We start from the raw sequence: 27,736 nt of genomic DNA, 5'->3' as shown, positions 1-27,736 counted from the left end.
AAAATACTTAGCAGGTCCCTTAGGATATGGAATGGTGTTTGGAAGGTTTGGGGTGAAAAATGGCAAACAGTCATACCTCCCAACATTTTGGAAATAGAAAGCAGGACAAAAAGATTTGCCAAACAAAAATGTTCATTTTATGAAATTTGGCAGGTTATGAAAGTTTGAACACATTTCTGTGGTTATTGCATCATTAGCATCATTTGCTAATGAAGGTGAATTGCCCTTTAAGCTGCAAGTCATAGTTTCCCCAAGAGACCTGCTTATCTTAAATAGTTACAATTGCTTCTTTTCTTCTCTTAAATTGTTACAAAAGTGCACCTGCCACGTATTCTTGACTCTCTACCAAAAGCCAATTACGTTTTAGAAACTTTGTATATTTTTCTGGCTGTTCAGTGCAGGAGATCAAAGAGAAAGTCGGGATATTTCAGTAACAAACCTGCAGGCTGAGCTGTCAAGATTGGGACTGTCCCACGAAAAACGGAACAGTTGGGAGGTATGCAAACTGCATGCATGTGGCACGATGGCATGCAGTTAGGGCCACATTTTTGTGCCCCTAGACTCAGATTTGTGGTGAGGCCAGGCCTGGATTTGTGAAAAGGCCAGCAAGGCCTGGACATAGGGAGGCAGGATTTTAGGGGGCGGCATGAAGCCCAACCACACCCACATTGGTTCGGATCCTCTGGAGCTGCTAATAAGATTCAATCGTTTTTTAATTTTCCCATGCGCCAATTTCCCCAATGCTCCCGACCTGATGATGAAAATTTCTGCTTGTGCACAAATGAAAGGGGGGGACAGGGGTGACGAAAGGCAGCTAGGGTTGCCACCTTTTCTGGAGAAAAAAAACTGGCCTTCCTATATATTTATCTTTATTCCCTATTAATAACATTGGGATCACTGGCCTTCCTATATATTTATCTTTATTCCCTATTAATAATATTGGGATCACTGACCTTCCTATATATTTATCTTTATTCCCTATTAATAACATTGGGATCACTGACCTTCCTATATATTTATCTTTATTCCCTATTAATAACATTGGGATCACTGACCTTCCTATATATTTATCTTTATTCCCTATTAATAACATTGGGATCACTGACCTTCCTATATATTTATCTTTATTCCCTATTAATAACATTGGGATCACTGACCTTCCTATATATTTATCTTATTCCCTATTAATAATATTGGGATCACTGACCTTCCTATATATTTATCTTATTCCCTATTAATAACATTGGGATCACTGGCCTTCCTATATATTTATCTTTATTCCCTATTAATAACATTGGGGATCACTGGCCTTCTATATATTTATCTTTATTCCCTATTAATAATATTGGGATCACTGACCTTCCTATATATTTATCTTTATTCCCTATTAATAACATTGGGATCACTGGCCTTCCTATATATTTATCTTTTTTCCCTATTAATAACATTGTGATCAACCATCATTTTTAAAGGCCAGGCCTGTAAAATCATACCTCCCAACCGTTTTTAGAGGGACAGTCCCTCTTTTCACAGCTCAACCCGCAGTCCCTCATTTGTTCTGGAAAGTCCAGTTTTTCTCTGCACTGAACAGCCAGAAAAAGAAACAAAGTTTCTAACTTAATTGGCTTTTGGCAGAGAGCCCAGAACAGCCTCAGCAGCAGATAAGATATTTTTGTAACAATTTCCAGATAAGCAAATAAGTAATTGTAACAATATAAGATAACAGGTCCCTTGGGAAAAGTTAGACTCACAGCTTAAAGGGCAATTCACCTCCGTTAGCAAAACTCTAATAACTGGAAAAGAAAACACAGAAATATGTTCAAACTTTCATAACCTGCCAAATTTTGTAAAATGAACATGGTAATTAGGGGGTGTGGCCAAAAAAATGAGTGTGGTCAAAAAAATCAGCAACTTTTTTGTCCCTCTTTTTATTTCCAAAATGTTGGTAGGTATGGGTAAAAGGAGGCGAAGTTGAAGTCCTGAAGCCACGAGTTCAATTCTACTGAATTCCAATTTGTGTTTTTTTTAATCCCCTGGCCACCAATGTTTTTTTAACTTGTAAGGGGGGCCTTGGCGCCAATGTTTTTTTTTAAAAAATATTCTTTGGGGCCCCAATTTTTTTTAACTTGTAAGGGGGGCCCTGGCGCCAATGTTTTTTTAAAAAAATATTCTTTGGGGCCCCAATTTTTTTTAACTTTTAAGGGGGGCCCTGGCTAAAATGTTTTTTTTAAAAAAATATTCTTTGGGGCCCCAATTTTTTTTAACTTGCGCCCAAGCCCCACCCAGATCCGCCCACTCCACATCACAGTTAAAATACCACACAGACATCAGCGCTAAAAAAGTAACCCCCCCACACACAAGTTATAAAAAGCTATTGATGGTCAGGGCCCCCTTATAAGTTAAAAAGGGCCCCTGCACCCATGCTTTTATAAAAAAAACGTTTATGGGGGGCCCTGGTGCCAATGTTTTTTTTTAACTTATAAGGGGGCCCTGACCATCAATAGCTTTTTATAACTTGTGTGTGGGGGGGTTACTTTTTTAGCGCTGATGTCTGTGTGGTCTTTTAACTGTGATGTGGAGTGGGCGGATCTGGGTGGGGCTTGGGCGCAAGTGTGGGCGGGCCCAGTGATTTCTAATGGCGGCCCTGGGCTTTGGGAAGATTCTCTGTCCTTTATTGCCTCTATCTGAACTGGGATTGTGATTAGCTGAGATTTCCCAGTCCAAGAGCAACAAACACTGTATGCCAGAGGGATATTTTAGTCTCACTTTGGCAATACACAAGAACACTAGACATTCATTACATTGTATGGCATTTACACGCTGAGCTTGCTATGCACACCGGCTGCCCGGAAGCATCTATTCTGTGTGACTGCTAATATACAGGGTGTTTGATAAAGGTACAAACGATTTGTCTGCCATCTATTGGTCATTAACTTAAATGAAGATCACTGCTTACATTGCTGCTACTGTATTATAATCAGATTCTATGATAAAGCTCAGATAGAATGCAGAAATGATAAGAACACATTGTGTGTGCAGAGAGGATTTGTACCCAGGAATAGGTGGCACCTTTAATCCTGGCACACACAAGTGATCACTAGTAACAGTAGCCCCAGAGGGAAATCAGTTATCAGGGGTGTTTCTGGCTAAGGAGCCATAGGAGGCGTCTCCTTCAATGTGGCCCACCCTCACCCCCCAGCACTTACTTTTTCTGTGCCGGAGGAGGTCCAAGGGGATCCGTATCACTAGTGTGGAGAGGACAATTGTGCTTTCTCACAGTAGAAGAACCAAATTTTTTGCCCACCCTGGTAACCTGAGGGGCTCTGCTGCCTGAGGCGAGATTTTCAACTCATCTTATTGGCTGCCCCCTGACAGTTATTAAAGGTGAACTAAACCCCAAAAAATAATGTGGCTAAAAATGCCATATTTTATATAGTGAACTTATTGCACCAGACTAAAGTTTCAGCTTGTCAATAGCAGCAATGATCCAGGACTTCAAACTTGTCACAGGGGGTCACCATCTTGGAAAGTGTCTGTGACACTCACATGCTCAGTGGGCTCTGATTGGCTGTTGAGAAGCTAAGCTTAGGGCTCGTCACTAATTATCCAACAGAAAATGAGCTTCCCCTGTAATATAAGCTGATGCTACAGGTTTGCTGATTATTAAATTCTGATGCTAATTGCACTGGTTTCTGTGCTGCCATGTAGTAATTATCTGTATTAATTACTAATCAGCCTTATATTGTGACATTTCTATTCTATGTGTACTGTATATTGTGAGTGGGTCCCTAAGCTCAGTAAGTGACAGCAGCACAGAGCATGTGCAGTGAATTAGCAGAAAAGAAGATGGGGAGCTACTGGGGCATCTTTGGAGACTCAGATCTTTACTGCTAAAGGGCTGTGGTTGCCTTGGGCTGGTACAGAAGCACAAAACATCATGTACAACATTTCTAGATACTTCTTTAGCTATCCTTTAATTATCCTTGATGTTCCAAACTCCTTCATTTGCCATTTGTGGGCAAGCTGCAAACAGGTACGGAACTACTGGGGGTGCCATTGCAACAGGACCCGCACCCCCCCAGGGCCTGCCAGACAATCATGCGGGAATGAATCCGCCATTTTAAAAAAATATTTCTTTTTTCTCTTTAATAATAAAACAGTAGCTTGTACTTGATTCCAACTAAGATATAATTAATCCATATTGGAAAAGCAGCCTAGGTTTATTTAATGTTTACATGAATTTCTAATAGACTTAAAAGTACGAAGATCCAAATTACAGAAATATCAGTTATCTGGAAAACCCTGGGTTCCGAGCATATTGGATAACAAGTCGCATACCTGTATCACCATCTGGCTAAACTGTTCTGCTGTTCTCATGGAATATCTGCTTATTTTTATCCACAATATATTTTAAACTTCTCTAGTGTTGAAATGTGTTGTCTCTCTCAGCAATCATGTATTTAGTATTAGGTACTAGGTCATTCCAGTCCAATCATGTAATGATCTTTATATTGTTATATTATCTCCTTTTTACCCTCAGCAGTATCTTAAAGCGAAGTAGAGACTTAGGGATTCTTTGTTGGTACCCTGGGCAGACTGCACTGGGTCCTGTGTTGTCATGTAATCTAATGTGGATTTTATAGTTTTTGTATTGTTTAAAGGAGAAGGAAAGGTTAAAACTAAGTAAGCCTGCATTTCGTTGACTTGACATTTAACCCATCTAATGCCTGTGTTATTGGTCTATACTGTACTCTGTATAGAAATGTATTGTCTCGGCATTTAACCCAGTGTGAATTTTACAGCTTTATATTTTCTTTGCTGCATTTTATTGGTTCACCATTTAACCCAATCAGCTCCACTGTTTTTATACAGCTAGCAATTTATTGGATTTGCATTTAATAAAAACTTTCTCCAACTCTGCAGAACCAGTGACTGCAGCAAAATAATCCTCCAAATAGAATCCCAGTTTATCTGTTTAAATCTGTCTCCATGATCTTTGTCCCTGCAGTTGGAGTTGGAAACAGAAAAGGGGATGTAAATAAAATCCAATATAAATCTCTACACAGTCGCCGACTGCTCTACAGGGAAACAAACAAAGCTGCTTGAGTTCTGCATGGCTGGGAAGTAAGGCCGGGGCTCCCCCTGCTGTTCATAAGTATGATTGTTTCCTTGCAGAGCAGTTAGGGACCGTCTGACAATTCCTATCCACAGCAGTAAATGAAGGGGGAATTTCACTGCATACAGTCAGGTTTCTTATAAAAATGGTACACATTGTTTAATTAAAGTATATTGGAGATAGGTTTCTTTTTCATACCCTTTAAGACAGTTTACACCTATAGGCACTGTCTTCTCTGTGCAACGGAAGCCAATTGGAAATGAGTACACAAGGCGCACACACTCTCTACAAACTACAATTTTGGGGGAGAATAATGCCTTTTGCTCAGGGTCAGAACAATGGGTAGGCCTACCCCAGGTCCGGACCCTTTCTCTCCCACCAGCACTCTCAGCGCAGCTCTGTATGCGCTTTCTCTCCCCTCCTAGAATGAAAAAATTGGGCGTGCATGCGCACTACCGGATGCACTTGGGCGACCGGCTGCCTTGGCCTGGGCCTGCTTTGGCTACTTGAAATAAAAAGCTTATAACTAGGTTGGAAGAAATTTTAGGAATCATAGGCTTCCAGTAGTCAAGTATTTTGTGAATATTATTATTTCACATATTGTTATTTTTTACTGGTTGTATTCAGAGCCATTGTATTCAATATAGAGAGGCATCACAAACGTGAATTTGACCTTGTGTCATAGGCTAAACTTTTTATTTGTAGGAGGCCAAGGGAAAAAAGTCCATTCTTTCTTCCCAAGTACTGTGGTTACATCACTCAGTGGTCCCTTAAAGGGGAAACAACTTTTCAGTTGGTCTTCAATTTTTTTTTATAGTTTTTGGATTATTTTCTTTCTTTTTCTTACTTTCCAGATATCAAAGCGGGGGGGGTCACTGAAAAAAAATTAAAATTAAAATTTCGAGCTATTTTTTGTGTACTAGTTTTGTATAGTCCAAATTTGATTTGAATTTGAAAAAAAATGCAAAAATTCGAATATCGAAATTTATCATGTACAGTCTCTTTTAAAATTCGACTTTGACCATTCGCCATTTAAAACCTGCCGAATTGCTGTTTTAGCCTCCTATTTGAAGTCAATTGGTGGACTTTGAAAAATCTAAGGTTTTTTTGGAAAAAACTTTGAATCAGATTCGATCGATTGCGCTATTCCTTTAATCCATACGATTCCTATTAGATCCTATTCATTCGAAAATGGACCTATTGCACCAAAAAAACTTCAACTTAATTTCCGTTGGTCTTTTTGAATTCAAATTTCGAAGTTTTTTCAATTCAAAATTCGACCCTTGATAAATATGCCCCTAATAGTTGATTTGAGGGTGAAGACTCCCTTTAATTTAAGTCCATGTGAGGGTAAGAAAAGGTGGTGTCCCATGACGACGCACCCACTGATCCTCACCGACAGTCTGTCCAGTTTTTTAAAGGAACTCTCTTCAACATACGGCCTTAGCCTAAGCAAATGTCTTCACATATAATTACTTTTATAGAGAGAATTAGATCAAATTCCCTACAAAAATGTACTGCCCTCCACCCTGGGTTGGGAAGGGTGTAGACTAATACCAATAGGCCGGTATATCACACACACACTACAGTATCTCGTCTTCAAAGTACTTAACATTGCAGCAGCGAGCTTGTAGCAATTAGCGCTTTGCAGTGTGATGGAGACTCCTGTGTTGACTGAGCCAATTAAGAGATCAATTAGTGAGTCACAGAAGCTCAGAGACAAAGTGTTGGGTGACATCGGCCTTTCACGCCGCACAATAGCCAAGAATTCTAATGAAGCTCTTTCTATACGGACTTTTATTATAGGAACTGGGCTGATACAATCGCTTATTTAGAAAGAAAACTGAAAAAGTGTTTGATTTCTGCAATATGCCTTATATATTATCACCATGTATGTGCATACAGTATTAAGCAGTATTTATTTATGAACATAGTTCATTTATTCACTAGGGGGCATATTTATCAAGGTTCGAAGCGAATTCGAGGGAATTTTCGAAGTAAAAAAATTCGAAGTATTTTTTGGATACTTCGACTTCGAATTCGATTTGAAGTAAAATCATTCGAATATTCGACCATCCGATAATCGTATTCTCTCTTTAAAAAAAACTTTTTTTATTTGATAGGATTTAATCGTTCGATCGAACGATTTTACTTCGACTGCAGGATACCCAAATTCAATCAAAATTCGATATTCGAAGTTGAATTATTTCAATTCCATGGTCGAATAAATATTAACTTCGAAATTCGACCATTGATAAATCTGCCCTTAGAAGTCAGAACTTTACTTTGGTCTCAGTTCCTGAGACTTATCAGTCTTTGAGAAATTTTTAATGATTTATTAAAGGGGAACTATCGCAACAATGAAAATTTAACATAAGTTTCATCATACTAAATATAATCAGTTAAAAGTTCTGTACAGGTGTGGGATCTATTATCCAGAATGCCTTGGATCTTGATACCTTAGGTCTACTTAAAATACATTAAAACATGAATTAAACCCAATAAGGATTAATTATATCTTAGTTTGGATCACGTGCAAGGGACTGTTTTATTATTGCAGAGAAAAGGAAATAATTAAAAAAAAAAAGTGAAATATTATAATAAAATGGAGTCAATCAGAGATGACATTCCCGTAATTTGGATAATGGGTTTCTGGTTAACAGATCCCATACCTGTACTGTTTCTAAAATAACCAAGTTAAGGTGTCCATAGACGAAAAGATCCGCTTGTTTGGCAACATCGCCAAACAAGCCGATCTTTTCCCGATATGTCATGGGCACCGACGGGATCGGTTCGGGACAAAATCAAACCTGTCCGATCGACCAAACAACTGATCTCCGCCGGACGAAAAATGTCGGGACTCTCCACACACGGTCCGAAAATCATACGAATCCTCGATTCGTACAATAGGATCTTTGCGTCTATGGCCACCTTTACTCTTCACTATCCTGCTCTCCGCATCTGTCTCTCTTCATGCAGGAGTTAGGTGTCAGATTTTGAATGACAGTTAGATATAATATATCTTTTGGGGCCAGAAACGTAACTAGAGGGGGACAGGCCCTGGCGCAGGACGCGCAGCCGGGCCCCCCGCCCCCCTCCGTACACCTGGAACTGGCCGGGAATAAGCGGAGCAAAGCGGCCGGGTGGCCCTGAGGGGGTGCGGGCCCTGGCCCGCTCGCAACCCCTGCTCCCCCGGTAGTTCTGCCACTGTTTGGGACTGAAATAACCGATTACAGCACAAACAAAATAACTGAATTTGGTATAAATCCTGCATGTAGAGAGACACGATTTCTAGTGATTTTAAAAGGGTTAACTCTGATACATCTTATCGGCAAAAGAAGCAAGTCCCAAAGGTTTTATTAGACTTAACTGTCAATAAAAATCGGACTTCCAAATCCTACATGAAGAATGACAGATGCTGAGAGGGGAATAGTGAAGTAACTTGATTATTTTGAAAATGGTCAGAATTTTTTATAATTAATTATATTTAGCAAATGATTGTCTTATTTCGATATGATGCAGCTTATATTACATTTTTAGTTTTGCCGATAGTTGCCCTTTCTGGCGAGCCCTGGAACTACTGTATAAAGAGACGGGGGAAAAACAATCCAATGGGTAGGACATCTGACATTTTAAAATGTGATATTCTAAAATTCCAGCAGTATTCCTTTAAAATGATATATAAAATGTAATGCCGCCGACACTGATATTCTACAGAATTTATTTTAAATATTTCTTTATTTATTGTTTTAAAATAAATTAAAGGGATACAGATGGAAAAAAGGGAGATTTTTAAAAAAAACTTTTTGTGATTTTTGATGATATAATAAAAATCTAGTGACTGAATAAATCTGCCGCTGACCCTGGAAACCAAATACAGACAGAATATCAGTGGCCGCATCATACTCAAACCCAATTGAAGCCTGACTTTTTCCTCTTTCCAACTGTTGCCTCTTCTCTTTTTTTCTTCCTATAAATCCAGAATGTTTTGTGTTTATATCAGTTTCCATCGTGGCCGCCCTGTCCTTAAACTATTCCTCCTTTTCCCCAGCGCTGCTCTAAACTTTTCCATTAAATACAGTAGATGTTTGATTTATTCCAGCAATGAGCTCACGCTGATACACATCTGATTTGAGTGACTGAGATGCAGACTCCTATGCCAGCAAAGGAATGGTGCTAGAAGAGTATGATTGCCTTTCTAGGCAGCTGAACAGAGAAAAATATTATAATATATAATGCTCTCTGTACATTGCATTCGTATCCCAAAATCAGTCCATGGATTGTTAATTGTATCCTCTATAAAATTATCCAAGGCCCCGACTAAAAATCCCAATGTAAACAGCTTGTACCCGAGTTGGCTTCATTTTGGAACTGAGAACTCATTAATTTTGCATGGCGATGGCTGTATTTATGCTGACATCATGATTTAAAGGCCGCTCTCCTTTACAATGCGAAGGGAAAAATAAAGAAAAATGGAAAGCTCGGATACTAAAATTTATACATACCAAATGGGATTTCCTGTAAGTGCTGCACAAAACAATGTGGTTTGATGCTAATTAGTAATAAACCTCTAAATGGATCATTTATAAAGAATGCAGGGTTGCATTTATCAGGCAATATTTCTACATTTGCGCGGTGATGTATATTCACTTGTCACTGTCACTTAACCAGACGGGTTGGGGAGGGCTTGGAACAACCTCCAGCTGATGAAAATGAAAGGGGAAATTATAATTGTGAGATTCTGGAATTTTTTACAAATGCTACAAATCAACTGCTGTTTTAATAATATTTTGTTAAAAAGGAGAATTTCCTTTATTTTTTTTTTTAATATATTTTAGGCTCTGCTGAAGTGGAACTTGCCCCTGACTTTTCTACTTGAAAACGTGATGGGAATGCAAGGTTGCTATGTAAAATGAGTGGAAGGAGAAAAGCTGAATTTAGCTAGAAGTTCAAAAGCATAAATATTTATTCACACCCTTTTACATATTTGAACCAAATATAAGTCTAAGGGGTCGAAGTGAAAATTCGAATTAAAAAAATTCAAATTTCGAGCTAATTTTTGTGTACTTCAACTAGGGCATGGTCCAAATTCGATTCGAATTTGAAAAAAAACGTAAAATTCAAATTTCGATTTGAAATTTATCATATATTGTCTCTTTAAAAATTCGACTTGGACGATTCGCCATCTAAAACCTGCCGAATTGCTGTTTTAGCCTATGGAGGACCTCCTAGAACCTAATTAGAGTGAATTGGTTGACTTTGAAAAATCGAAGTTTCATACGATTCAAATTTGATTGAATACGAACCTATTCGAACGAAACAGACCTATTCGGCCAAAAAAACCTTTGATTTAATTTTGGTTGGTCTTATTGAATACAAATTTCTACGTTTTTCAAATTCTGCACTAAGTCTTAGTCCACATTCTACATCTAGTTATTATTGTACATTATTTAGCTTCATTGCTCCTGGTTCTCCTCACCCAACTGGCATCATCCTTGATACTGATTCACACCAACAACCCAAAAGTCACAAATGAACACAAGGTAACTTTTACTTTCCAGCATTGTGATTGCAAGACTATAGTCTAACAGAATTGCTTTTTGGGAATTTATTGGTAAGGTGGCCCTCATGGTACACGAGGTGCAGAGGCTTGGTGCATGTTAGGTGCGCCTTATTTCAAGATGGTCATAGCATTCTCCAATATACACAGATAGGGGGCGTCACAATAATAAAATGGCTGTTTTTAAATTGCTATTTATTTAACCATTTAAGGGTAAAGATTGATAGATAATGTACATGGGGTAACAAAGACTTTACTTAATCTTTTATAAAAAGGAAAAATGCAACTCATGATCCTATAAGCTATGGGAACCTTAGTGGGAGGAAGCTCTTTCCAGCTAGTGAAAGTGGAATGTCTAGAATAAGATACAACCTTCCTGGAGTTGGTGTCAGCTACACTGGTCAAGAATTGAAGCTAGTGCCCCTTCAACATTGTCCTCTCAGATCTTAGAGTCATAAAACTGATAGTCAAGACTCGTATCTGCAAAGGTTTCCTAGAAATAATAATAGAAATTGGAGAGAAACAGTAATAAAAAAAATCAGAATGGTTCCAGTGTCATTAAAAGAGTGTATGGAAACATATTTACTATCTTCTCCTATTACATCACTCGTGTGGATATATCAATGCACCCAGCATAGGTTCACCTCTGCTTTGCAGGTGTCAGTGAACAGCTAGGGGTGGGAAGGTCCTCGTGGGTTATTACCCGTGTTTAATGTCAAGCCAAACAGGTTACAACGTTTCGGGGGCGTACCCCTTCGTCAGGTGATCTGTGCCTCCCACTTCCACCATTAAATAAGTAAAAAATCTTAATCACCACCCACATGGTAAGAAAATTTACATATCAATCAAGAACAATCAAAAGGGTTCCTTGGATTATAATAAAAGTCCAGAGTCCATTAAGATTTTTTACTTATTTAATGGTGGAAGTGGGAGGCACAGATCACCTGACGAAGGGGTACGCCCCCGAAACGTTGTAACCTGTTTGGCTTGACATTAAACACGGGTAATAACCCTTGAGCAGATTTCGTGTGCTGGATTCATTCTATTTGATTACCATTTTTTGGAGGTGCCGTCCTCCTATGTTCCATGCACCGTGAACGTGAAAAGAGGGAACAGGTGTGCATCTGCATTTCGTTTGGCTGAAGCTCCTCATGGGATAATAGCCATATCTGGAGCTTGACTTTTGGGGGTGACTTGCTACACTGCTAGGCTCTCTATGTATGTGTGATCGGAGACATAAAAAATTGCAAGAGAGGAAAGAACCAAAGAGAGAGAGAATGGATATGCCACTGAACTAGGAGGCATTTTATGGTGACCTGTATACAGAGATCAAGGAAATAAGAAAGGCTGTACTGGGTAATAGAAAGACGGTACTTCTTTATACAATTCTGTTGCCTCCTGATAATTGGATTATCCCTCAGGTCATCAAATATCTATATAACAATGAAGTCTATCAGCTGACTAGCCTGGGCAGTCTCTAAACTTCTGTTTACTGTGGAGAACTGTTAATGTCATTAATTCCTAAAGCTAAAACCCATTGGAACCAGAATACTGTCCGGAGCCGTGTCTCACTGGGAGTTGCCAATAGGAGCACTGGGGACTGTCGTAGGAACTATATGGTGGAGTTAATTTGTATTGGCAGCATGGTTATTAAACTTGTGCCTGATCTAGAGACATTGAGTTGATCTTTGGTGCCCCCAGAAGCCTAGAAGGTGATGGCCTAGCAGTTTGTCTTCAGTTAATTCACTAATAATCCAAAGCAAGACAGGTCAGTTGAAATAAGGTCAGAATTGTGGATATTGAGGCTCCACTGGTACCATGGTCCTACTTGATCTACTTGAAGAAGGAAATTCATTTCTGCTCAGGGAATACAGGGCATGTCAGATCTTGTCTCCAAGTAGGGTTTGCAACATAGACAGGGTAATTAGATCACAGCCTCTGTACTCCCCTGAGAAATGTCCTGCTGCCCAGCGTACTTTGCCTCTTATATACAGAACATATAGGGGGTTATGTATCAACGGTCGAATTTTAGAGCTTGTAAGCTTTTTTAGACCTCGACTGAACTTAAATGAACTCACAACTTGAATGGTTTGTAATTTAAGAAAAAAATAGAATGTAAAAAACTTGAATAAGTATAGTTAGGGTGAAAAACATAAAAAAAAACTACTCAAATTGCTCTTATTGATCGAGTTTTCTAGCGAAAGCCACAAAAAAAACTCAAACATCATGAAGACTACAAACATCTTCAAATGGTCCAAGGGACCTCTGCCATTGACTTCTACTTGACCTCGACAGGTTTTAGAAGATGTATTTTTGGTTTAGAGGGTATAATAAATCTTGAAACATTCTATTTTTTTTAAAAAAAAACTCACATTTTTCGTTGGTTTTTTTGTAACCACAAAATTTGAGTTTTGACTGAAATAACCATTAAAATAACCCCCATAGTGTTATATTGCTGCTGGTATGTTAAACATTTTAATATTGCCGAATATATTTATACCAAACATCAATGAGAAGACTAAAAAGTAAATGTAATGGAATAATGCAAAGGAGTGATCCCCAACCAGTGGCTCTCAAGCGACATGTTGCTCACCAACCCCTTGGATGTTGCTCCCAGTGGCCTCAAGGTGCTTATTTTTGAATTCCAGGCTTGGAGGCAAGTTTCAGTTGTATAAAAACTAGAAATACTGCCAAACAAACCTTCCTGTAAGCTGTCTAACAAATGGCCAATTACAGCACTTATTTGGCACTTATTTGGCACCACCAGGAACTTTTTGCAGTCAGGACCTCATGGAACATTGTGCTCTGAAGTGGATTCATTCATACAGTGATTGGCTCACTGATATGGTTTATAGAGATTAGTGATGGGCGAATTTGTGCCGTTTCGCTTTGCTGGAAAATTCGCGAATTTCCTGCGAAATTCGCGAAACTGCGCAGTTTTGGCTGAATTTTTTTTTTACGCCGGCGATTTTTTCGGCCGAATTTTCGCGGGCATTTCACAAATTTATTCGCTGGCGGCGAATCACGCAAAATCGCCGCGAATTCGCGCCTGGCGAATAAATTCGCCCATCACTAATAGAGATATCACATGATGTAAAGACACACCTATTTTTCATCCATTCTTCCGAAGTTATTTAAGAGTGTCAGTTAAATCAGGGGTCCCCAACCGCCGGGCCGCGGTGGACATACTTGTACTGGGCCACCAAGACGCTGAGCTCCCAAATTTGACTTAGAGTCCTGAAATTGATGCGGCGTGCATTCAATTTGACACTGGCACATCCAAATTTGACACGGTACACAAGAAATGTAAGCGCCGCATGCAGTTGATGCTCCCGGTCCTTGAAATTAAATAGGTGTTTAAACTGGTCCCTGGGACAAAAAAAGTTTGGGGACCACTAAGTTAAATGATACCTGATTCCTCTCCTCTGTCAATATGCAGGAAAAGGGGAAAACATATATTACTTTGCCTTCCAAAAATAAAACACCCATTACTGGTTCTATAAAATAAAATTTTTGGTGGGGGGGGGAGGGTTCTAGCTAAATAGATTTAAAAGAACTGTGTGCCGGAAAGTATGTGTCATACAAGGGCATTTATTACAGACGCATTGTTTTAATATTCTCAGACTAGTAACATGTGAGACTTTTCAGTCTTATAATTATAGATATTTTATTACTGGTCAGTGCAGTAATAATTGGTTATATCACTGTATACCCTGCTGCTTTCATTTTCCAACATTAAATGAATTACGCTATAAACGAGACCTTGAGATTTCAGTGTATACAGATGTTTCATTTCCTCTTGTTTTATTTTCACTGGCTTCTCTGGACTTGGCACTGATTCAGTTTTCATTCTCCCACCTTCACTGTCACCTCCGTGTTGTTTATACAGCTATATTCTATTATATGAGCATAGGAAAATGTTAGGATACTGAAGCCATTTAACACAAAAGATCGTAAGCTCTTGCCCACCAATCATATTTTATACTGTAAACTTACAACTAAACCCTAAAAATTAATAGATAGAAATGTGATATTTTATATAATGAACTAATTGAACCAGCCTAAAGGCTTAGCATCTCTATAGTAATAATGACCTAGGTCTTCAAAGTTGTCATAGGAGTTTCCCATCTTGGATTTTGTTAGGAGTGTCAGTGACACTGAACATGCTCAGTCTGCTCTGAGCAGCTGTTGAGACGCAAAGCTTAAGGGTTGTTGCAAATCATCAGCGTTACATAGTTACATAGTTACATAGTTAGTTACATAGTTAAATCGGGTTGAAAAAAGACAAAGTCCATCAAGTCCAACCCCTCCAAATGAAAACCCAGCATCCATACACATACCCCTCCCTACTTTTAATTAAATTCTATATACCCATACCTATACTAACTATAGAGCTTAGTATCACAATAGCCTTTGATATTTTGTCTGTCCAAAAAATCATCCAAGTCCCTCTTATAGTCATTAACTGAATCAGCATCACAACATCACCCGGCAGTGCATTCCACAACCTCACTGTCCTGACTGTGAAGAACCCCCTACGTTGCTTCAAATGAAAGTTCTTTTCTTCTAGTCTAAAGGGGAGGCCTCTGGTACGGTGATCCTCTTTATGGGTAATAAGGTCCCTTGCTATTTGTCTATAATGTCCTCTAATGTACTTGTAAAGTGTAATCATGTCCCCTCCCCTTTTTTCCAGAGAAAACAACCCCAACCTTGACAGTCTCCCCTCATAATTTAAGTCTTCCATTCCTCTAACCAGTTTAGCTGCACCTATTTGCACTCTTTCCAGCATTTATATCCCTCTTAAGGACTGGAGCATGTGCAGTGAATCAGCAGAAAAGAAGATGGGGAGCTACTGGGGCATCTTTGGAGACACAGATCTTTACTGCTAAAGGACTGTGGTTGCCTTGGGCTGGTACAGAAGCTCAAAACATAATGTACAACATTTCTGCCCTACTTCTTTAGTTAGGCTTTAGTTCTCCTTTAAATGATTGTTTTATTGTTCAATGTTGAACATACTTTGGTTGGGGTTGGTATATTTCGGGGCAGATTCATTAAGGGTCGAATTTCGAAGTTAAAAATACTTCGAAATTCAACCCTCAAATTGAAATCCGTCGACTTCGAATATCGAAGTCGAAGGATTTAGCGCTAATCCTGCGATCGATCGATCGAAGGATTTTTCGTTCGATCGAACGATTAAATCCTTCGAATCGAACGATTCGAACGATTTTAATCCAACGATCGAAGGAAAATCCTTCGATCAAAAAAAGGTTAGCAAACCTATGGGGACCTTCCCCATAGGCTAACATTGACTTCGGTAGGTTTTATCTGCCGAAGTAGGGGGTCGAAGTTTTTTTTAAAGGAAAGTACTTCGACTATCGAATGGTCGAATAGTCGAACAATTTTTTCGTTCGAAACGTTCGAATCGAAGTCGAAGGTCGTAGTCGAAGGTCGAAGTAGCCCATTCGATGGTCGAAGTACCCAAAAAATACTTCGAAATTCGAAGTATTTTTCATTCGAATCCTTCACTCGAGCTTAGTGAATGGGCCCCTTAGAAATCAGATGGTGCCCACAGCCACAATGTTGTTGGCCAAGCAAAAACAATGGGACTTCCAAGACATCTCACTGTTCAATCTAGACTACTACCAGGGGTCGAGTAAGGGAGAAATTTGGCTAAACAACTGAATCTGCGCAAGTTCTAGTACTGTAACCATATTGTCTGCATAAATGTAAATGGTGGCACTTTCTGAGCTAGGGAATATAATCTAATAAAATGGATTATTGCAGAATAAATGTAAATGTTATATAAGGTATCCCAAAACCAGAAAAAACCCAAGGTCCAGGCCTTGGCTCATCCTTCTGCCTATACCTACCACCTTTCACTTCAGAAGGAGCCCTCTGCTACTCAGATGCCACTAGGTCTTATACTGAGAAGACCAAGGGGGAAGTTCTGGGCAGGCAAGGGAACCAAAGGCCAAAGGTCAGGACAGGCAGCAAACTAGGAATGGTCAGGGACAGACAAGACATCTAGAAATCAAACCCAGGAACTATGAAAAAAAACCTACGTGAGATGATTGTAAAAAGTACATTGCGGCAAACGTGATGACGTCAAGGTCAGGGTCAAAGTAAAAAGATGTCAATCCCCCGTCTCAAACCCGGAAGCGACAGTGCTCGCGACTGCGAGTCGAAGAGGAGGTGGCGGGCGTCCCTGCTACACCACTGCTAGACCACCAGGTATATTCCCAAAACAAAAGAATGGGATTCCTTATCCAGAAACCCATTATGCAGAAAGCTATGAATTTCAGGAGAGCCAGCTCCCATAGACTCCATTGTAATCAAGTAATTAAAGTTTCTTAAAATGATTTCCTTTTTCTCCATAACACTAAAACAGTATCTTGTACTTGATCCCAACTAATTAATCTTTATAGGATGCAGAACAATCTTATAGGGTTTATTTAATGTTTACATAATTTTTTAGTAGATTCAAATTATGGAAATATCCCTGGAAAACCCTAGGTCACAAGCATTCTGGATAACAGGTCTCATGCCTGTATATATAGTTTTAGGGACTTGGTATTGTAAAAGGAAACAAGAGCATCCAGAGAATAAACCCATGCAGACATAAGGAGATTATACAAACTCGTTGCAGTATTACCTTGGTTTGAAATGTATCAGCACTAAAACTTGGAGGTCGGAAGTTGATTGTTGAAATGATTTAAAATAAATGTGAGTCTCTGTTTCTTTAAGAACTATACTGTTAATATGTAATTAAAACAGACATAAGCAGTACATATTGACAGCAAATTCTAATGAGGTTGTCCCAGTTTCATAGGATTTTTCCAGATGTCCATTATTTTCTGCACCTTGTTCGAATGTTGGGAAAAGCTTTTCCCTGCAACACATTAGAAAAACCTTCAAGGTGTGACACTTGGAAGAAAAGCTTATTATCCATTTCATATTATTTACAATTTTGCAGAAAGGCCACGGCACAAAAAGGAAACGCAAGGATCTCAGCAATTTGTCAGCTTCTTTACATCAATTACAGGCAGAAGTTCAAGATATTTAACCTTGGTGTTATTAAGTCCTTTCCTATTGCACATCTAGCTATTATTTTAATATCTTTTCTCCCGAAATGTCTTTGTTCAAATTTATTTCTAAAGAATGGCACCAAACTGAGATCTTGAGTTGCAAAGTCTTAATCTAAATACTAAACCCTTTATGTATAAAAGCCACTGAGTTTGCCCAGGAGCAGGGGAAACATTCCTACTAGTCCTGCACTTGGGGATACTATTAAAACCCAAAAAAGCCGAGAGAATTTATCAGGTCCGGAAAAACGGTCCCACTTTTTGAAATACAAGATCAGTGGGGGTATCATTTGGGAGATCATTGGAGATATAACCAATTAGTACATTATATCAGCAGGTTAGATAAGTCTAATTGGGATAGACCCCTTACTCAATGGGAACAGCTTTTGGAAATGGAAAGGGAGATGGAGAAACCTCTATCAAAAATCTACAACATTTTAACAACGCGAGAAGAACACAATCTTTCCCTGCTTAGCCAGGAATGGGAGAAGGAACTGGGAGTTACAGTTACAGAACCAGAGTGGGATAAGATACTAAAGTATAATAATAAGATGACAAAGGTCTCGAAAACACAAGAAGCTATATACAAATTGATAACTAAGTGGCACTATACCCCTAGTAAAATTAATAGAATGTTCCCACAAACATCGGATAGATGCTGGAGATGCAAAGAATGGGTTGGGAATCATTTACATATATGGGTAACGTGCCCACTACTGGACGTTTTCTGGAAACAGATATTGGAAAGTGTATACAAGATCACGGGGATAAGAATCCGGAGGGGGGATAGTACATTGATATTGTTCAATATAAATAAAGAAAAACAAACTATGTTAGAAGACCCCCTTACCTTTCACTTAATCCAGACGGCAAAATCGCTAATCCCGAGAAATTGGAAGTCTGAACAACCCCCGACTCATGAGGACTGGGTGAGAGCGGTGAGAGAAATAAGTCTATTAGAGGAGTTATCCCACATATCTTATAATAATAGCAAGAAATATTGGAAAACATGGTCACCCTGGCATAGATACTTGAAGGATTATTTAAGGAGAGAATAAAAGGCAATTTAAAGGAGCAAAGTGTTGATTATGCATTACTTGAACCATATGTTATATATACGAAATATATAATGTATATACGCAGATATATGTAAGTGTAACCACATCACCTTTTACTTTTCCCTTTTATTTTCCCTTTTTTTTTTTTTGTACCCCGGTTTGAAAACTGAAAATAAAGAAATTTAAAAAAAAAAAACCCAAAAAAGCTAAAACAAGGCTGAAAGGTGCGCAGTTTTCCCCAGTGATGGCATGTTAAAATGGCAATGCTGCTGATCTAGACTGGAGTCTTGCAGCTGGTCTTGTACCCCTGGGGGTGACCTGCAAAAAAAGTGGGTTACCTGCGAGTGGATTTTCAGATGCGGGTAGAGATGCAGGTCTGCGGGTTGTGGGTCTTATCTATAAAGTTGTGCCGGCAACTTTGGACCATCTGTATTGGAAGACTTTTTGAGTACCCTTGGATTGGTTAATTTATGTACAAATGTGATTGTACTGCACCTTCTGGGGAACCCTGGAGCTACCGCCACCCTGGACCTACCGGGTTCCAGGGTTCTGACAATGGCTTATGCAGGAATCCTGGGGCTACTGGTAGAACCAGGATGGCAGAGCCCAGTGAACTAGATGCAAATGTTGCTTTGAATGTTTGCAGTGGAATTAACGCACTCTGAAGTTGGCTGAAATGCAAAGTCCATTTTGACACATTAGGAGCCAGGGTTGGAATGGGCCAGTGGTACACTGGCAAAAAACATGGTGGGCCCTACTAACCTAAACTTGCTCCCCGCCTGGGTGGTGCACCCTCAGCCCCCGGCCCTGACCTCAGTCGCAATAAAATAAAGTAAGGTGCACAGGGGGTTGTGGGTTGAGGAGGGTTGCGGTTGGGGCATGGGGCCTGGGGGTGTGCGGGCCCAGAAGACAGCAGGCCTGGTGGGCTCCAGACCCCCTAGTCCGACGCTGTTCGAGCAATAGTAGCGGATGCAATTCAGAACCCAGCAGGAATTATAAGGAAACAATGCTGCCCATCTCCCCTTTTGAGACTCTCTTCATTATCCCCAGGGAAACAAAAATGCAGGTAGTTCCTTCTAACTTTGTCCCACCTTGCTCAGTCCCTCTGGCCCCTTTCTAATACAGGTATCAGTTATCTGGATACCCATTATCCAGAAAGCTCAGAATTACAGAAAGTCCGTCTCCCATAGACTCAATTTTTATCATATAATTACATTTTTTAAAAATAATTTCCCTTTTCTCTGTAATAAAAAAACAGTAGCTTGCACTTGCTCCAAACTAAGATATAATTAATCCTTATTGGAAGCAAAACCAGCCTCTTGGGTTTCATTACTGTTTAAATGGTTTTTAGTAGACTTAAGGTGTGGAGATCCAAATTACGGAAAGATCCATTATCCGGAAAAACCCAGGTCCCGAGCTACCTGGATAACAGGCCCCATACCTGTAGTAGATGTTGATATCAGAGAGTGCCTGCTTTGTTTTGTAAGGAGCAATGATGTAAGAAATGCCCTCCCAAATGCATATATAGCAAAGGAGTATTTTATTTTAATCCAACCAAGATGGCAAATGTTACAGGATCACGGGTTATACAGTATAAAAGTGGAAAGACCACAAGGTAATTTGCGGTTTCCTTTTACATTAGGGGATGAATTTAAAATTTGCAACAAAGTCATCATCCTTATGGTAATAGTAACCTCTATATGGCACAGAAGGTGCTGCGGCTGGCAATATTTTTTTTTTCTCTGGTCAGAAAATGATCTCTGGGTGACCTCTGCATTCTGACTACTGACCTCTAATGATATCCAACCTGCCAGCGAGCATCTGCGGTCCCACCAGGAGTGCGATGATGTAAAAGGTAGTTAATGCTAACAGTTCCTTTTGCAAGGTTAGAAGGGATCAATAGGAGATGTGTTTAATGCGGTATCACTATCAAGTCTCATCTCTCGTCTAAAACTGAAATATCCACCATGGGACACCATCTGGGGCTCACAGCACAGAGATCTTTTACAGGACTAAATCACTCGTTCATGGATAGGTGCGAAAGCAATTGCTGGAGATTTGTAATGAATGATTCATGGATTAGGGCATTTTGCACAGTTGATTTTTCTATAAAGTGCACCGAGCTCAGAACATGCTCTGATGGATTTGATGGAGCGTGTAAGGACAGCTAACTTTTTTCCCTTTGAAGAAGGGGCTAAATACAACAGGAGTTGGTATAGGGTTTACACTGGGCTCCTATCTTTAATGGGAGTAACTTGGGGGGTTGTTCATAGGAAGTAGTGATGGGCAAATTTATTCGCCAGGCGCGAATTTGCGGCGATTCGCCGCCAGCGAATAAATTCGCGAAACGCCCGCGAAAATTTGCGGTAAAAATTCGCCAGCGTCAAAAAAAAATTCCGAAAAAACGGGAGCCGGCGTCAAAAACGGGCGCCGGTGTAAAAAAAACGGGCGCCGGCGTCAAAAACGGGCGCTGGCGTCAAAAATGAGATGCCGGTGCCGTTTCGTGAAACGGTGAAAAATTCGCGAAACGGCACCGGCCCGTTTTTTTTTATGCCGGCGCCCATCACTAATAGGAAGTGGTCTCTCATGACAATAGCTGATCACTAAGTCACCAGGCTTATGTGACCATAAAACATAATCTAAGGACTCTTCATATTTGCTGATAACCTCCATATGGTGGTCTCCTCACTGGAGCATGTCGAGGGTCCTTTCCTTGAGGTCATTGATTCTTGAGGCTGGCACTTACAACAGCAGCACTGGCCATCCCCTTGTTGGCGTATCTGCCCCTCTAGTTGAGTTAACATTATCTTCTCATGAATGAGCTCAGCAGGGGTTCAATCTTCTCCACCTCCTTAAATGGTAATTAGGTGATTGAGGCTTTTATGGAGAGCTCCAACTTAGTTTTCCTTCCTTCCATCCTAACTTCCTTCCTTCCTTCCTGCCTTCCTTTCTTCTTTCCCAGCAGGACCCTGTAGCTCCCACAATTCTTCATTCAGCCACCCTTTTACCCTTTTTTCTTCCATATTCCCTTTGTAATATTAATGTTTAGAAATGTTAGTCGAAATCGATCATTGCTATGAAATGAAACATAACCTAAAGTACTTTTGTAAGCCAAATATCCATTTACCATCCTTAATAGGTCAATTTATTTTTTCAGTTTGAAAAGGCCAGTTATTACACAACTTATGATAAAACTGGAGATTTTTCAGTTTGCTCAATTCCTCCTACTTCTCACTACTTCTCTTATTAGAGGCTCACAATCCTGTAAAAGCAGTAAATAGCTAAACAGTTGAAAAGAATGTATGAAAATCCTATTCCTATCCTTTCCCTTGCGTCTATAAAGCTACTTGGACTTTCCAAAGAGATTCATGTTTCCTTGTCACATAATCATTTAGATTTCCTTTTGCTTCTTCTGATTTAGAAAAGATAGGACTTTCTCTAGTGCCCCATCTTTAAACCAGCTGCTTTGACCAACGAGCAAAAAAATTCAATGTTATGACTCATAGATTCCACTTATGCTTTAAAATAATAGTGCTCCTGGGGGTGTAACTCTTATTTTATCAACATGCACTACATCCATTTTTAATTCATTCATTAATGACCTCAGTGCTGGCAGTAATGTCCCAACATTAAGAAAAGTAATAAGATACATGCAGGATGTTTCTGCTCCTCAGTAAATAGGACGACTAGATGGTGGCTGAGGTTCAACGTTGCCAAGACACAAGTTATGCATTTTGGGAACAAAAATATACATGGAAATGATACATCAAATTGGGAAGCAAGATGCTGTTCCTCCATTTCAGGAGGTGGAATTGCTGTAAATAGTCTGTGTCTGCAGAATCAATTAGATATAGATATTTTCTTGTCTTGATGATGTCATATAGAACTTGCTGATTCCTCTATTTTAAGAAAATGTGTTGTTTGCTTCGATTTCAGCCTTGTTTCACCCCTTATTATTCCCTGATCTTTTCTCCCTTAGTGTTCTTGATAACATGCCCCCATTTTAATTCACTTTTGACTCCATATTTGACTCCTAAACCTCCATTATCCCGCCTCTGAATGTACCTCCACTACACCACTATAGACAAATGAAGTATCAGCTTTGAAGGGACTCTAATAATAGCCTCTCATGTAACATTCATTCTCTATGAAGAAACACACAACTTATAAACATATAAAGGGTATTAAACCCTTAGTCACATATTGCAATCAGCATTCTAGCATAGACTTTTACAGTTCCCTGAGCTGTCTCTCTCTCATAGAAAGGGTCTTATGCATGAGGAAGTCTCTGTCAGAAACTCTTCTACTGCACTTCCTTCATCCAATTGACATCTTCCACAACTGCGCAATCGCTCCTCCAATGTGGTCAATCATATTTACCACAAACTTGGTGAAGGCTTGGTATACTAGTAATATGACAGTGGTGACTCCCCAAAGATTCCCAGTAAATACCAACACAAATAGAAAGTGAACCCATATTTATAATTTAGGAACTGGGTCATGCAGAAAATAGAGACAAAGATGTAATCTCTCCTTCAATATGAGGGACTCTTATAATGGGGTTGTATGCCTCCTCCCTGATTTGTGTCTTTGGTTTAAGTTCTCCTGGGACTCCCACCTTCAACATAGATCTCTCCTCCAATATAAGGACTTTCATATAGAGGTCCTATGCCTCCTCCCTGGTTTGTGTCTTTGGTTTGAGTCCCAGAGTTCTCCTGGGACTACCATCTTCAACACAAGATCTCTCCTCCTTTCATAAAGGAGACGTATGCCTCCTTCCTAGTTTCTGTCTTTGGTCTGAGTTCCAGAGATCTCCCAAAACTTACATATTTAAACATAGATCTCTCATAGATAGTTTTGTGGTTTGTGTCTTGTTTGAGTCCAGAGGTCTCCTGGGACTCCCATCTTCAAAGCAATGTAGTGTAGCCCGCTCGCACAACCCTGGCCTTCAGCAATTCGACGCACGGTGTCGGAGGGATCGGCACCCCCCTCAGCAAATTGTCCAAGAAGACACTGGCACACAGAGGCTAGTAACAGCAGGGTTATACCCTTGCGTGTTTATTCTGCAAACGTGCAACGTTTCGGGGTCAGACCCCTTTGTCAAGCATGACAAAGGGGTCTGACCACGAAACGTTGCACGTTTGCAGAATAAACACGCAAGGGTATAACCCTGCTGTTACTAGCCTCTGTGTGCCAGTGACTCCCATCTTCAACACAGGATATCTGCTTGAATATGGGGGCTCTTATAAAGGGGTTATAACCCTAATTTGGTTACTGTCTCTTTAAATAGCAATTTACCCATGGCAATCCAGGGGACCTTTTGCATATGAAAAGTACTGGGAACTGGGATTTACAGCGCAGTGCCTCCACCTAGAGAACACTGAGGAACACACCTCAGGGGGGTTCCACTAGGAATAATAAAACACACAGTTTGCAAATGAACAAATATAAACTTTATATAAACTGCAGTAAAACTTGGGCAAACTAATACACCATGCACTTCTACACTGGGGACACGTGGGACACTATCCAAATCACTATTAGGTACTTAACTGTTGCTCCAACACAGTCTTTTTAATATCAAAGTTCCAATCTTCCAGAAGGGTTTAATAACCACACAGTTCAAATGAAATGTCCCTTCCCCAGAGCTCTTATTCCCCAGGTAGCGCTACCATTTCCCACGCAGCAGCTTCCACATAGCAGATAAATACACAAGACTTGTCTTCACTTCGGGGCCCCAAGCTTGTATCAGTGTCAGTATCCTCCCTTGGGTGGTTCACTCACCGGGGGGCTCTCAGAGGCAATCACACTGGAGATTATAGGCAGCTGTGCGGCAGGATCAATTTCACCAGTGGTGCTTTTCTCCTTCTGAGTCTCTAGCAGCTTGGCAGGGAACAGGCTGGGCTCAATCTGTACCTCCACAGATTCCACAGATTTAACAGTTTCTCTGTACTTGACAGTCTTACAGCTACTCGTGCTGGCTCTGTTCAGCTCTCTGAGAGACCCCTTGCATTTGGCTCCAAAGTCAGGCACACACCTCTCTCCCAAGGATGCACTGGGGTGCACAGCCAATCGGACCACTCTCCAGCTTGTAACTGGGCTGGATGATGGAACAGGCAGAAAAACAGGGGAAGGATTCCTCTTGTCCCCTACAGGGTCTTATGCTTCCTCCCTGGTTGTGTCTCTCTGGGACTCCCAGTCTTAAATACAAGATCTATACTTCAGAAGGGGACTTTTATAAAGGGATCTTATGTCTGCTTCCTGGTTTGTGTTTTGGCTCTAGCCTGAATCCCAGAGGTCTCCTACAGCTTCTATTAATCAAATTTCCTTGAGACATGTGTCTGTTATCTAACAACCAGTAGCCTCTAAATACAGCTAACCCCTGTAAGGAAGTCACTGATTCCTGAGACAGTTTAAGACCGTGTTCTTGCCCTCTGACCTCCCTGCACCTGGGTGACAAAATTTAGAAATTTTTAGAAACCAAGCTCTCTGTTTTAGCGACAAATGATTCTCCAAATAAGTATGCTTATGATTAGTAACAGTATACAGGAATTAATTATTGAGAAAATCATCATTAACAATCTAATAATTAGTTGAAGAACATTTGGGTAATGGCAACTGTTCTCATTTCAGCAGTTCTGTTCTGGATCCTAGCAACCAGATACTGTAGCTGCTGACATTTTGAAGTGGAGAGCTGCTTTACAAAAGTGAAAAAATTCAACAACCACAAAAGAATGAAAACCAAATACAAACTGTCATAGAATATCACTGTCTACATCAAACTTCAAGTTAATTTAAAGGTGAACTCCCCCTTTAAATTTACACAATACTCGACAAAAATGTTTTTCATGCCTCCCTGGCTTTGCTTCAGCTATTTCCAATTATTTCTGTAATTATCACTCTGACTCAACCTTATTGAGAATTCGAGACAACTGGGCACCAGGAAGGGGGCCGAATGGAATGATTATCTCCTCAGACACCAGTTAATGGTTGGACTGGGTATCCGGCAGTTGGCATTGCATTTAATCTGAGTGTATAACTTGCACCACTGGGCATGGAGCTCGACTCCGCTCATGCATCCTGCTAACAAAATCCAGAGGATTTCATAAATAATACAGTCAAAAAGATATAACACTGGAGTCAGAGGCTGTTTTGCTTGGGAGGGGATGGCTCTCAAATGAAAGCAATTAGGCTAACGAATGCAAAGTCTTCTTTCTCATTCTAGCACCAAGTGGAGTCACCAATAAACAGCAGAGGAGTCAGGCTGATGCCACATGCTGCTTTACTCTTAATTACTCTTCATACAACTGCCCTAAGTTTCTCTGTGATTGACGGCAGGGCCGGATATAATTATTAAAGGGGAGCTTTCCTATACGAAAAGAATTCTGTTATGGTTTAGTTGATGCTGCATATTTCCTCCTGCTTAGCAAGAGTTTGCCAAAAAATACCTGTTTTGTCAGGGTGAATGTTTTTCTAGCACTTTTTTTACTGACTCTCCAGTGATTTCTCCAGCTGATGGTTTTTAGGGGTGACAGTAAAGAGTAATCTGTCCCCCCAAGCTTTTGTTGACCTAAAGTAATGGTCCCAATGATATAATACACCTTAGCCTTTATGTTATCTTACTGCTTACTGCATAGCTCAAGCTATGAGCTAACTTGGAGTCAGACCGTTCTGGCTGAATCATATCTGATACACAATATGTCACTGGGCAGACTATAAGTGATCTTAGGCAGTTGTACCTAATGACTTGGACTCAATACAGAAGAATGCCATTGCTGCCATTGTTTTTTACACAGTTACCAAGCCAGATCCTTAGTACTCCAGGTACAGTACATCTTGGCTCCACTAGGGGTGCTACTGCCATGAAAAAAATCTTGCTGCAGACATCAGCCCCTTGCAGGTTACTGTGTTGCCAAACTGCTCCTGGTAAATTTTAGAGCCGAAATTCCATTTTTTAAATCAGAATTTTGGCTCTTCTATTGCAGAGAGCACAATCTGCAAAAGCAATGCAGCCTCTCGACTCACTTGGTATACACCCCTGACCACATTGCTTCCATTCCACCTAGGCCCCATCTCCAGTTGTTCTCAATGCTCCTCTGCTTCTGAGGATTTTGGATGACGATTCTGTGCTTTTCAATGGCATAAATAAGTTATGATTAGGGTGCAAATTACTGACAGAGGGCAAAGGACTGTGGGAGACCAGGTGAGGATTAAATCAGGGCAACTCCTGAAAAATATGGAGTTAACATGTCTTGTTTTGTAGAATCTCTCTGTAAATGCTAATAATAAACCTATGAGGCTGTTCCTTCTGCAATTAGTCTCTCGGTACAGACAATGAGAAAACAAGGTCCATCCGGTGTCCTTGGCCATACCCATTAAGGGGTGTAAAAGGATTATACCAAGATAGAAGGGTTAAAAGAGGTGAGGAAGCCAGACTAGGAATCAACGGCAATTTAGGCAAGGCTGAAACAGCACGCGGAGTCTTTCTAGAAGAAAAGAAGGAAAAAATTGGAAAAAGTCATCATAAGGCATATATAAAATCCCATAAAGCTTTGAGTAATAGCTAACTTTATATATAACCCCTTTTCCATCAAAAAGGTACATTGATGATATCATCGATAAAGAGAAATGTGCAGCATATAAAAATATATATAGTTGGTGATATTTACAGCTCACACATTTAATATAATATATCATGTCCCCCTTCCCTGTTTAAATAGAAGATTACTAGACTCCCTGGCGGCTCTCCGGTTACATTATTAGACGCGGTGACACGCGTTTTTCTACATTTTCTAATTGTTGTCTCTTGTTTGAGTCCCGGCAGTACACAGAGTCAAGAGAGCACTGCAGCAGATTAATTTCTGCTTAATAATTGCCTATGAGCACTAATGTACTTAGCTAGAGAGGCCCCCGAGTCGTA

Source organism: Xenopus laevis, chromosome 2L (assembly GCF_017654675.1).
Source record: "Xenopus laevis strain J_2021 chromosome 2L, Xenopus_laevis_v10.1, whole genome shotgun sequence".
In the NCBI taxonomy this organism is placed as follows: Eukaryota; Metazoa; Chordata; class Amphibia; order Anura; family Pipidae; genus Xenopus; species Xenopus laevis.
The sequence above is the reverse complement of the archived record's forward strand: the minus strand, read 5'-3'. Positions refer to the sequence as shown.